This window comes from Cervus elaphus, chromosome 15 (genome assembly GCF_910594005.1).
Source record: "Cervus elaphus chromosome 15, mCerEla1.1, whole genome shotgun sequence".
NCBI lineage: Eukaryota > Metazoa > Chordata > Mammalia > Artiodactyla > Cervidae > Cervus > Cervus elaphus.
The window spans coordinates 56,502,796-56,516,369 of NC_057829.1; the positions used below are offsets into that span (position 1 = coordinate 56,502,796).

General features: G+C 43.6%; 1 long non-coding RNA gene across 4 annotated transcripts in view; it reads right to left on the reverse strand.

Annotated features, from left to right (window-relative positions):
- Positions 1-670: 670 nt before the first annotated feature.
- Positions 671-13,574, reverse strand: part of LOC122709425 — a 33,183-nt gene continuing 20,279 nt past the window's right edge. For 3 of the 4 annotated variants that reach the window (XR_006345514.1, XR_006345516.1, XR_006345517.1), the window contains exons 2-4: positions 7,937-8,052; positions 3,756-4,009; positions 671-976 (exon numbers count right to left, since the gene is read on the reverse strand). This is a non-coding gene — a long non-coding RNA (uncharacterized LOC122709425). Of the gene's footprint in view, positions 977-3,755; positions 4,010-7,484; positions 7,678-7,936; positions 8,053-13,574 lie in introns of all 4 variants that reach the window. The other variant, XR_006345515.1, reaches the window with a different exon arrangement.

A 13,574-nucleotide genomic window follows, 5' to 3' on the forward strand; every position in this document is an offset into this window, starting at 1 on the left:
ATTTGGAACCATACAGTCATGTGAAATTGAAACCAGAATTGGCACCAAGTTACTTGCAAGCCACATAAAAGCTGCCGTGACACTAGCATGAGCAGAACTTTGGAGATTATACCAACAAGAGAGCTTGAGAGGGAAATTAAATATTGGTGCACTAAATAATTTCAACAACAAAAATCCAGTTTATTTTAGCTCCCTGGTACCATGACAGGGTTAAAGGAGAGAGATGTCAACCAATTCTTGTCATTAAATTAGAAAGGCATGGAGCCTAAAATAGAAAACCAGACTCAGGAAAAAATCTCTTAGCATGCTATGAAGGGTAATCCTGAAAAGGTCCTCTTGAATAAGGGATGATAAATGGAAATTAGTGTTTCAGATCCCACTGATGTTAAATTAATATGTATTAAATGTCATTAATTTTGTTATTTGATATCAGTAAATATCATTGTAGTTTTTTGTGATGACTTCATGATCTATTTTAATGAACCTAAAGTGATTCATAAACGTTCATCAGCTAATCTACAATCATTGTCCATTTAGTATGTAATTTTCCTATACAGTTCTATATCCTTCAAATATGAATTCTCCAGTCATATGGGTATTTGGTACTAGAGCTCCAGAGCTGGAGATGAGCTATTGAATTAACAGGAAAGTTATGAAGAAATCAACAATATTCCACTTAAAAGATTGATTTATTTTTATAAATGTCTAAGGTTAGGATAAGCTAGGTTTTGCTATGATAACAAAGCTCTGACCTATTAATGGGTTAAACAAATTAAGATCTAGCTCCTGTTCACACCACCTTCGCCATAGGTTGGCAGAGGCATACCCCTCATCAGAGGAGCCCTGAACAGAGGCTCCATCTCAGCCTAGGCTTCCACAAAGACTACACCACGAGGAAGGGGATGAGGAGAGTTACACACTAATTTCAAACGCTTCATTCACATTCATCTGGATGGCACGTGGTCCATGGCCATGCCTATGAAGAGAAATGGAGAAATCAAAGCTTACCACGTGCCTGGAAAGAGAATCAGAATACATGCAACTAGGCCTTACAACTAACACAATGTGTGAGAGAACATTGTTACACTGTGTCTTTTTTTTCTTCTAGGTTTATTGAGAGATAACTGACATACAGCACTGTATAAGTTTGAGGCGTATGACATCATGATATGACTTACATATGTCATAAAATGAATATCACAGTAAGTTTAGTGAATATCCATCATCTCATATAGGTACAAAATAAAAACAAATTTTTTTTCCTTGAGATGAGAACTCAGGATTTATTCTTTCTTTAAAAATATTTTTTTAATTGTATACAGTTTTAAAGGTTATATTTACAGTTATTATAAAATATTGGCTAGATTCCCCTCATTGCACAATATATCCTTGAGCCTATCTTATGCCCCATGGTTTGCATCTCCCACTCCCCAGCCCTTTATTGCTCCTCCTCACTGGTAACCGCTAGTCTATTCTCTATATCTTACACTGTGTGTTTATATTGATAATACAGCTAGCTCTTCTGCTGGTGAAGTTGCTTCTCATTTGTGTGACAGAATTAAGTCAATAATTCATAGGGTTCTGAGGGTGCACTGGCAGCCCAGTTTATTGAAAAACTGCTGGCCTAAACCATGGTGGGGCCTGCAGTTAGCCGGGAAGCTGTTGGGGGGCTGACTGAGGTCCACATGTGTCACATCACACAGGCACCCTTACCCATCAAACCGCAGGCCCTCTTTCCAGATCCTGGCGTAAGTGGAATGTTGTAAATGTGGCCACTGGTTTGGGTTTTGGTGTGGTTGGGAATGGGGAAATGGAGCGAGATAAATGGGCCTATGGGTCTTATTCCACCTATAGCACCGTGGGTATGCCCACACCTGGGAGAGGTGAATCAGCAGTGTTATGTCATGAACTGGCTCCAAGGCTCAAAAAATCACCTTTCTTTTCTGAGGCAACTCTGGGAGATGGTGATGGACAAGGAAGCCCGGTGTGCTGCAGTCCATGGGGTCGCAGAGTCGGATACGACTTGGCGACTGAACAACAGCAAAATAAGGAGGCTAGGAAACATTTTTTAGTACAATCTCTTTCTAGAAATGTCATAGAATCTCAATGTATAAAATAGATACAAAACGGTGCTAAAGTAGGGGTGAACAGTCCCACATCCCCTTAGACCTGCCGACAAACAGCAGTCTCTGAAATACTTTCACATAAAAAAGACTTTTAGTGCTCCAGGGAACATGACATTAAAATGCCATGACTGGGACTTCCCTGGTGCACCAGTGCCTAACACTCCACGCTTCCAATGCAGGGGGCCCCCGGTCAAGGAACTAGATCCCGCTTGCTACACTAAAGAGCCTGCATGCTGCAACTAAGGCCTGGCACAGGCAAATAAATAAGTAAATGATGAAGCATTTTAAATGCCACAATTATATAACCTCTGAGATTCTGTGAGTCTGTTGTTCTAGCTTTGATGCCAGCACTCACAGCCTCCTTCCCTGACCCCGAGCTTGGGCCAGCCTGGCCCAGCCCCTCATCCTCATGCTCCAAGTGGCCCTCCCTGACCCCTCCCCAGGCCCTGAACACCATTATTATTGCAAGCCCACAGCTCCGTGCCCAGAATTGCCAACAACGCTGACATCTCCTGCCTCTGCTCGGGAGAGGGCGAGCCGTGCCTGTGATTGAGAAACCTCCCAAGCCCACACCCTCTGCCTCTGTGTCTGGGCTCCATTTCCTCTTCTCTCCTCATCAAGTATGGCGCTTTCATCATCCTGGTGTCACAAGGGTTGGCGAACTGTAGTGGAAGGAGCCTGTCATGCCACCGAGAACCCCTTGGTAGTTCTCCAGGTCATTAAAAAGACTCCGGGAGACAGTGGAAACGCCTTTGGAATGTTAAACCAAATGGCTTTGTCCTGGCTGCCAGGCTGAACAAAGAAGGGCTGGTTGTGGCGTGGGTGGGTGTGTCTGAACATCCCTTGGCCGCCATGGCCACAGACCTTCCCTTGATCAGCTGGTTGGTCTCCCTTTTGGATGTTTCTGATGAATAAAGGACGAGATTCATTGTGAGACTCTCGTAACAACCAGAACACCCTTTCCCAGTCATCAGTCTGCAAATACTGTACTATTTGCCAGTAGGCCCTATCTTCATCTAGGTCACTTCCTTTGTCTTGAGCTGAACAGTTGTCTAGCTACTTGCCTCTCAAAGAGTGGTCTAGACCTGTAGGCATTACCTGGGAACTTACTAGACATTCAGAATCTCAGGCCCTACCCTAGACCTACTAGACCAGAATTCTCATTTTAACAAGAGCTCCACGTCACTAACCTCATCTGGGTAACTGTAGAAGTGCGAGCAATTTGGCCAATGGTACAATCCCAGCTGTCTCAGAGAGACACCTCCTGTGTCACAGGAAGCAGGGGTGTGGGAGCCCGGAGACCTGGCCTCCAGTTCTGACCTGGCCATTTCCTCGCCAAGAGACCTTGGCCAAGCTGCTTCTCCACCCTGGGGTTTTGGATGAGCTGGATTCTGACTCCCCAAGCACCTACTCTGAGAACAGAAAACTGAAAGCCGAGCTCTCTCCTAGATGCTGAAGACGGGGTTTTTTTGCCAAACACTTAACAGAACATTGTTCCTACGATATAATAATTACCAGAAAGAAGAGCTTTAGAGCAGCTACCACTGTCTATTTGTTTTGTTAACTGCCCTTTGTTTCATGGTTCATTTCATGCATGGTTCTCTGTGGCAACTCATTTCATTCAGTTACCTGGAGGTCCCTTTTGTAACCTCTTTGCACTTCAGTTCTTCCAGCTTCCAAAATATGAATCATCATATCGGCCCCACTGATCCTATTGGGCTGTAGTGAAGCTTGGCTGAGAAACACCTTGAAAAGTATGACAGGCTGCCATACCCACTGCAAGTGGACAGAGCCTTTCTGAGAAAGCCTTTTGCAACGTGAATTTTTCTGAAACTTTAAAACACTCATATGGTTCCCAGCACATCATCTGCTAGGCGTTGACCCTGGGGAAAAAAGGCTATTAATCACATATCATTGTGAGTAATAATGAAAAATTGTACAGAACCCAGATGCCCAACAAAAGGCAACTAGTTAAACTAGTAAATGGTGGTATACACACCCATAACAAAATTCTTTGAGCCATTAAAAACAATGCTAAAGATAAGTACCGAAAGATATGGAAAGCTATTGGTCATTTCCCACTCATGAATGAAAATATACTGGAGGCTATAATATGGAGTATGACTACATTTAAGGTTTAAAAATACAGTATGTAAAGGCATAGGAAAAATCCTGCAACCACACAGTTGTTTGTGAATGCCAGTACACTCTGATTATGGGTGGGTTTGGGTTCCTCATTTTGCTTATCTGTATTTTCCATACTGAAGGTGCATTACAATTTTCAAACACAAAGTGTTTCTTTAGAAAGATAGGCAGAGCCTTTCTCACAAATTAGAAGGACTGCTGTTACCATCATTGTACTCCTGAGTGGAAAGCCTCCTGGGATATGAGGAGAGAGATACAAAGGGCAGGGTTCCCCATCAGCCCCATTGCTATCCTCACACCCACCATGTGAGCAGACTTCAGCTGACACCCCAAAGCATCTGCGGAGGGTGAGAAGAGCTACCCCTTGCATTCAGGAACTCAGAGGAGAGGGGGGACTGGCAAGGAAATGAGAAATTCTTCCTGGAGGACAGAAACGGAAGCTCGCACCCCTGCAAAAAGAAGGCATGGGAGGAAGACGGTGCGCCTCCTGCAGAGTCAGCAGTGCAAAGATCTGCTCTAAAGCCAGGCCAGGGGAGTGCGGTCAGCAGCTGTCTTGTCTCCTTCAGCCAGAAGCAGGGAGGCCAATTCGCCTGCCAGATACTCCTTCCAAAACCCAAAGGAAGATAATCCATTTTTAAGAGGAAAGAGGACTTTGATTCTATGCTTCTTCCCTTCTAGTTCATTGAAAGATACTTTCATCTTTCTCATTTAAAATCTCTCCACTTGGAACAGGATAGTGTTGGAAGCTGACTTTGCTTTTCTGTTGTAAATAACAGTGGAAGTGCTGGCGGTAGAGACAGTAGCAGCAGTAGTTGTAGCAGTAATACCAATACTTAGTGCCAGGTATTTTACTTGCATGATCTTATTTAAATCTTCAAAACAACCCTGTGAGCGTGGTAGTATTACAAAGTAAGAAACCAGGGCTCAGGGCAAGCAACTGGCCCAGAGGTACCTAGTGAGGAAAGGCTGGAAGCTGGATTCCAACTAGGTTTGTAAGCCCCAAGTACCCTTCTTTCTACCATTGCACAACTAGAAAATCAAAGTGCTGCCAATCCCAGTTATATCTAAGTTGGTTCTAGAGTTGTCTACAATAGTCCAATTACACTCAACAAACTCAGGATGCTTTTTTAAAAATTCAATCTCTTCTTACGTCAATAGTTAATGAGACTCTTAAAATATTTTCTTGCCACTTCACTAAAGAACCACTTCAGTTTCCAGGAGATATCATTCTTCTGCCTGAATAATGTACCAGCCAGCATTCCTTAATTTGGCTATCACCAAGTGGGAGATTTTTCCTGGTCTCTTCTCTGCTAAAACACTATTTGTTAATGGACAGAATTTGATGTAAGACTGGTCCACTCTGATTCTATCCAAGAGCCTTGAGTTAGAAAAGGATGAAATTTTATTTCTCAGATTTTATAGAGTGATTTGATGTCTTGTTTTTCCCAGTGATGAAACTGTGACTAAGCAAGTTGAAAGATACTATGTAGCAAAAACATTTCTTCAGGGGCCTAGGTAATATGAACAAAAGTACATGTCCAGGGAACCCCTGAACTGAGCCAGAAATGTGAGAATTGTCTGGGGGTTAGAAGAGAGGTGTCTCCCAAAGGCTAAAGTCCCTAAAGAGAAATTTCCAGTATCTAAAAAGGTACTTATTAATTCAGCATATTCATCCATATTAGGTGCCTTCTGTGTTCCAGGCATGGTTCTTGGCACTAGTAATTAGATGGAAAGTATATTAGACAGAGTCTCTGTATTTACAGAACTTAGAGAGAAAGGAATGCATCAGAAATGTTCTCAACTACAAGGAACAGAAAATCCAGCAAGCAGTACATTTTTAAAAAGTAATTTTTCTCCATAACAAAAAGTTTTCAGCAGCTCAACAATATCATCAAACTTCCTGTGTGCTTCCTTCCTTCCATCCAAAACCTTTAGCATGGTGGCTTTTCATTAATCACCACGTTTCAAGACAGCAGTCACAGCTCTAGATATTACATCTATTTTTAAGGCAAAGAAAGAGTATAGAGTCAACCACATCTGATTATTTCATTCAGAATGCAAAGGCTTTCCAAGAAGTCCCTTGACTGATCTTTACTTGGATTCCATTGGCCAAAATGATTACATGAACCAGCCCTAGCTGTCAGGGAGGCTGGAAATGTGAGCATCTGGTGAATGGGATGACAGTGAAGGACTTTGATTAATCATGATTCAACCTCTCAGACTAGGCCATTGTATCCTAAACAAAACTAGGGTTGTGAGAAGAACGAAACAAAACCATAGCATGTGGAGAGAGGGGAGGGATGGCAGGTAGCTGACTTAAAACTGCCTGTCACAGTCAGATTCAAACTGTGAGACGATAAGTGTTTGTTGTCATAAGCCACTAAATTTTGTTGTACTTTGTTATTCAGTGATAGATAACTAATGTGATCTCCCCCATTTGCATAGGTATTAATAAAGCAAGTCCTTATTCTGTGTTAGTCACCATTTTAAAAACATCAACATTTAATGCTCACAACAACTCTATAGAGACCAATGTTATCCTTTTTTTTTTTTTCAACAGAGGAAGAACGCAAGGCACAGAAAAATGAAGTAGTTTGCCCAATGATATACAGGTCTCTGAACCCAGGCGATCTTAGAGTGACTACTTGTAAACTTTCATACTACACTGTATTGTGTGTGTGTGCTGTGTTGCAGGTGTCTGGGTGTATTGTACCATGTGCATAAGGAAAACTAGGGAGGATACAAATCAAACTGTTGACCACAGTTACTCCTGGAGACAAAGGTAGAATTAAAAAGAGAAGGGAAAAGGGAAATTCTCATTTTTTTCTCAACCAACTTCTGTATTGTCTGAAGTTTTTTACAATAAAAATGTTATAATGAAATATTGGTATAATTAAAACTTAAACTGAGCTGGCTAACAGATGTATGCTGTTCAGAGAAATGAAGTACTAGGAGAAGCATCGGCGTCTTTGACCAAGTGCAAGTCAGCAGCCCATGGTTCTGCTTAGGAATGATTCAGATGGGCACCTTCTATGGATTTACAGGGGAGGGGGGCCACTCCCAGCCCCACTTCCAGGCCCCTCCAGCTCAAGGCCTTCCCTGCTTCCCCACAGTCCATGAGGCAGCTAGGTGTGCCCTCCCTGATCCAAACAATTCTCTCAAGATGAGCCCAGAAGCCCTGACACCTCCTCCCCTGGATGCCCACATGCTCACCAGGGTGTGCAACATGTGATGCCTTATCTGGAGACCACAGCAGGACAGTTGGCCAGGAGCCAGGGAGTCTATTCTGAGTCGGGGCCTGAGCCAGGTTCAGGAATGGACTCGGAGAGCAGAGTGTTTGGGGTTTCTCCCCTTGTGACTGGGAAGGATCATGTGGCCGATGTGCTCCCTGCCGCTATCCTTGTCCCTGTGGGCAAGATATATTTAGCATGTGGCCTGTGCCAGCCCTGTCACTAGAACCTCACTGCTTTGGTAACTCCAGGGCACTGGTCACAGCCCAATCCCGTCTATTTTTGTAAGATCAGTTTGTGGAGCGATGATAAGATTTATCTTTCTGATGCAAGACAGAATCAGATGGGCCTGCCCCATTGGCCAGTTGGAGTCTATGCACCAGGTGATGAATGGCCTTGAGCTTCTGATACATGAGAAGTCACACCATCACCTACCCCCTTCCTGAGGGCTGCAGTGGCAGGAGTTTCAGCCAACTTTAGGAACAGGCCTGTCACTCTTGTGTGTCAGACACCTGGTGAAAATGCCCATGAAGAAGGTTTCTTCCTCACTCCTAAAGCAAAAGAAACCAGGGCCAAGGTTTAAAAAAAAAAAAATCTTATTCCAAAAGTCTCCGTTGCTTGAGCAACAATTGCAGCAGATCTTGTTAGTCAAACCCAGTGAACTTTCCCACTTTTGAGCCCTCAAAATGTCCATGGGAGACCATCCCTGAACACCTCTACCAATCAACACCAGTTCCTCCTTACAATAAAAACCATGAGCCATCCTTGGGCTGGAAGTGAAAGTGGCTCTGTCGTGTCCGACTCTTCGTTACACAATAGACTATACAGTCCATGGAATTCTCCAGGCCAGAATACTGGAGTTGGTAGCCGTTCTCTTCTCCAGGGTATCTTCCCAACCCAGGGATACAACCCAGATCTCCCACATTGCAGGCAGATTCTTTTTTTTATTTTTTTCCAGTTTTCTTTTTTTGTTGTTGTTTTTATTTTTTTAATTAATTAGTTTATTTTAATTGGAAGCTAATTACAATATTGTAGTGGTTTTTGCCAAACATCGACATGAATCAGCCACGGGCACACATGTGTTCCCCATCCAGAACCCTCCTTCCACCTCCCTCCCCATCCCATCACCCAGGGTCATCCCAGTGCACCAACCCTGAGACCCTGTCTCATGCATCGAACCTGGACTGGCAATCCGCTTCACATATGATAATATACAAGTTTCAACGCTACCCTCTCATCCCGCCCTCACCTTCTCCCACAGAGTCCAAAAGACTGTTCTTTACATCTGTGTCTCTTCTGCTGTCTCGCATATAGGGTCATCGTTACCATCTTTCTAAATTCCATATATATGCGTTAGTATACTGTATTGGTGTTTTTGCAGGCAGATTCTTTACTAGCTGAACCACAAAGGAAGCCCAAGAATACAGGAGTGGGTAGCCTATCACCTCTCCAGTGGATCTTCCCAACCCGGGAATTGAACCCGGGCTGAAGGGACTGAGAAAGACAGCAGTGGAGATTTGATCAGGAATGAGGGTGAGAGACTGCTGAGTTCAGACAGTGGGGGTAGGATGAGAGAGTCTGGGTGCATCACAATGGCAGGGAGGAATCACTGAGGCTGAAGGCAGGGATCTGGACAACAACACACGCTGGCAAAGACACTGGGTACAAGACAGAATTAGAAGGACAGCTTCTTTTATCATGTGACCCTGGGTAAATCCATTTGCTAATCCAGTCCTCAAATGTCTTATGTATAAAATGAATGAGTTAGATCAGAAGCCTTTAAGACCACTACTATCTCTGACATCCTATAATTCATGATATTTACTATAGAATAGAATTTGATGACTGGCAGCTCCAGTGCTGCAAAATTCTCTCTTCAGGGGCATGAGGAAGAGACTGCAGGTATCCTTTCCCCATTTCCTCTTTAGTACGAGAACCCAGGCTTTTAGCTGAGCCATTGCCACCAAGCTAAAAGACTTAATTTCCCAGGTTCCCAGTAATGTAACTGTGTTTTATCCAATGAGACAAAAGTGGCAGTATCATGTGGAACTTTGGGGAACTCTCCTTAAAAAGGAAGAGGCAGATGTGATGGATAACACAATCTCTGCCTTCAAGGCAGAGAGAGAGAAATAAAACTCTGGAACAACAAACATGTAAATGACAAAGACATATATGCCTTAGTCTTCTAATAGTTCTTCTGGATGTTTTACTCAGTCTTCTGGGAAGAAGAAAGCAATTGGAAAAACGTATTTCACAAACATCGAGACCCATTATATTGCAGATTCTGCTGAATTAATCAGATACAAAATTTGAGCTCAAAATCATTAGTGGTAAACAGTTTGCCTGCCTGTGCAGGAAATGCAAGAGATAGTTCTCTCCCTGGGTTGGGAAGATCCTCTGGAGGAGGAAATGGCAACTTCCTCTAGTATTCTTGCCTAGAAAATCCCATGGACAGAGGAGCCTGGCAGGCTATGATCCATGGGGTCAAAAAGAGTGGGACACAACTGAGCACACATGTACATATGTTTCCAACCCAACAAACACATAATATTGGCCTAATATTTAAAAATCATATTTAACATTAAAATACAGATTTTTTTCCAGCTTCTATCAAATTATGGGAGAGCTGGCAACATAGAATCTATATTCCCACCTGACCATAATTTGCCAGAGCTGAATAACAATGGTTGCTTTCACAGGGGTTGTGTTCTCTAGTTTATAACAATTGTCACCACTCATTTTCCTTACACCAAACTACTTTATCCATTCCACCATTTCCCGTCTAGCCCTGTAGGGCATTGGTAGTTGTGGTGCCTGACCGAGAAGCTAGAATACAAAGTGGATCATGTGTTCCCATCATCAGAAACAAACATTTATTGAGCACTTATGTCCGAAGACTAAATTTGAAATAGAGTAGTCTCTCATATACTTTGAGCAACTGTGCTGGGTATTTGGGAAGAGAGAGAAAGAAAAGGGGAGAGAGTAGTACAAAGAATATTAAAATCCCATTTTACCCTTTAAAGGGGAGAGGGAACACTTTCTCCTGCTGTTTCTATTTGGCTGTCTGGGACACAGATGTGATGGTGGCTCTCCAGCACCCTTCTTGGACTTTGGGGTGAGGACTACACCCTAGGAATGATAGACCAGAGATGTGGAAGGAGTCTGAGTGCCTGAAGACTTCGTGTAACTGCCACAACCAGTATTACGTGAGAGAATAAAGCCTTGGGGGTTGGAAACATTATTTTGTGTTTTCTATCTCTTGAAGCCAAGCCTAATCATACTGATTACAGGTTCAAGTCCAAATCCTGGGTCTGCCTGGCATCCTCATGACTAGGACAGTAATGGCATTATAACTGTGGCAGTGCCTTCTCTTAAAACTCACTTCCTTTCATTTCTAAAAATGCACCTGTGAATTCTTGGTAGATATGTGTTATAGTCAATTACCAAAAGCAAGAGGCTAGAGACAATGTGGGCAACTGCCAGTTACCAAAACACTACCCCTCTAATTTACCTTAACCATCACCTTCATGCTCCTAGGTCATTAAATCATTTTTTCTTAACTAATGTATAATATACAAGTTTCAGGTGTATGACATAGTGATTCACAATTAGTAAAGGTTATAGTCCATTTAAAGTTCTTATAAAATATTGGTGATATTCCCTGTGTTTTACAATATACCTTTGTAGTTTGTTTATTTTATACATAGTAGTTTGTACCTCTTAAACCTCTACCTCATGTTACTCCTCCCCCACTATATCACTTTTTGGGCCTTATATCACTTTTGCACTCACACCATATGCCACAGTTAGAATTCTGACTGTGTCTCTGCCCAGTTGAGTAACCATGGGCAAGCCACTTGACTTCATCAAATTTCTTTTTCATTCGTAAAATAGGAATAAAAATAGCTCCTTCTTCATAGGATCGAGTGGTTGTTTCCTATGTGTTAAGCAGGACAAAAATAGTTCCAGCCTTATACAACTGAATGAGTTAATATACCTAAGACCTTAGCACAATGCCTGGGTCACAGACAGTATAACATAAATGAAGTAGTGGCTGTTATAATAATCATTATTATTAACTTCTTACAGCTCTGCATAACCTTTTACCAGAGCTAGCACACTGGCTCATTCTGCTACGTGGTGTGAGTCATTTCCTGTCATCTTCCCTGGAATAAATATGAGAAAGTCAGTGGGAGTCTGTGAAACATGGAAGCAAGTGAGTCCTCAGCTAGAATAATCCATCGTTGAGGATGATAACACAACCAGCCCTGACTAAGCTGGTGTTGGCTGGACCCTTCACACCCCTCTTCAGAGTTCACCCTCAAATCACACTCTCTGAGGAAGCTGCCAGCCCACAAGTCCACACTGAGTCTTCGTGAGCCCTCTGTTCTTCCTTCAGGTTCTAAAGGGAAAAGTGTCTCCTCCTACACCAAATGTGACGCAGGCAGTTGTGGGGTTTCCCCAGCTAGCTGACACCCAAAAGGATGACATCATACCATATGATCATTCCTTACTCCCATGTTAGCCTATTTGAATATCTTGTCAGGGTGTTCGCCTGTGCATCTGTGTGTTTTCCATTTTCAGCCAAGTGAGCAAACTGTCCTCTGGCTTATTGGAGCGCACACCAGATATTTTTGGTGCTGTAGCTATTCAGAAACAGGAAATAGTCCTTCTTTCTAGATAGAAAGGCAAATCATTACCATGTATTGTTTCCAGAGACTCCTGAGAATTAAGGAAGACGTTACTTCGGGGAAAGCTCATGGCAGGGGTGCCTGGCACAAGCAAACTAACGTCAGTCATCTTAACCCTTCTGAGCCTCACATTTGTCTGCAAAATGAAGGCGTTGGACCCCACGATCTTGAACATCTCCCTGTTAAACACATAACTACTGAGCTCAACTGTATGCCAGATGCTGGAACCACCATGATGACCAAGACAGACACGGTCCTGCTCTCTTGTAGCTTACATTCTAGTCAGGAAGACAATAAACAAATCGCTCCAGGCAGTGAGGACCATGTAAAGGATTCAGAACAATGATGAGATAGACAGTGGTTTGGGTGGGTCAAGGAGAGCCCCTTTCAGCGGGACAGTCAGACAGGCTCGTATGGAAGCCACATTTAGGCTGAGAACTGAACAGGAAGAACCAGCTGCAGGGGAAGAGGGTGCCAGCCTGAGAGAACAGTTATAAAAATTGTAGAATTTTCCATGGGGAAACAATCTGGGTCTATAACTCACAGGCACTGAGTTGGCCCAGATGAGGACATGCTGTTTTTCACACATGCTGTAATAATACAGACCTCCAGCCAATGACAGAGGGCACAGCCTGACCACCTCTCTGCAAAGGTCTGAGAATGCCTACTACGTGCAAGGCCCAGCGCCTCTTAAGTCAGAAGCACTGCTCAGAGCCAAGTGGCTAGAAGCGAGAGGAATGCAGGCTGACCTTTCTGAGCAGCAATGACAGTGATAAATGAAGAGGGATTTGGACGCTCGCCCTTGACTATAAGAGGAAACAGGCCGATCGTGAACTGGGGCTCATGTTCTGCAGCTTAAGTTTCACGAGCTATGCAGTTTCTCAAGCTATTTGCTCCCACAGAACATGGCCAGCATTTGGATTTAAGGACTGACCTACTGGACTTAAGGACTCCTCAGCTCTCAGCCGAGATCTCTGAGCCAGGAGAGCTTGCTACCGCAGCTCTGAAATGAGCTAGCAGGGGGGGGCGGCGGGGGGCGTGCGGGCACACAAGTGGCAGGCACCATAAAGGGCTGAGGAGGCAGAACCCCTGGGTCACCATCCCAGCAATGCCTACAGGAGTCAGGAAACCTCTTAGCCATTACTGAAACAACAGAGCATCTGTTGGGGGCCGGGGCTGGGGTGAACTCCTCAGAGGCAGTATCTCATTTAACCCTCACACAGCCCCTTAGGGGAAGTACTTCCATTGTCCCTACCAGACAGGTGAAGCTGCAGGATTCGCAATTTGCCCACCATCACTCACTGGCAGAGGTGGGATTCTAACGTGGATCAGGCTAATTTCAAGTTACCTGCTCACTCTGTTAGCAATTCATCAGTTATATG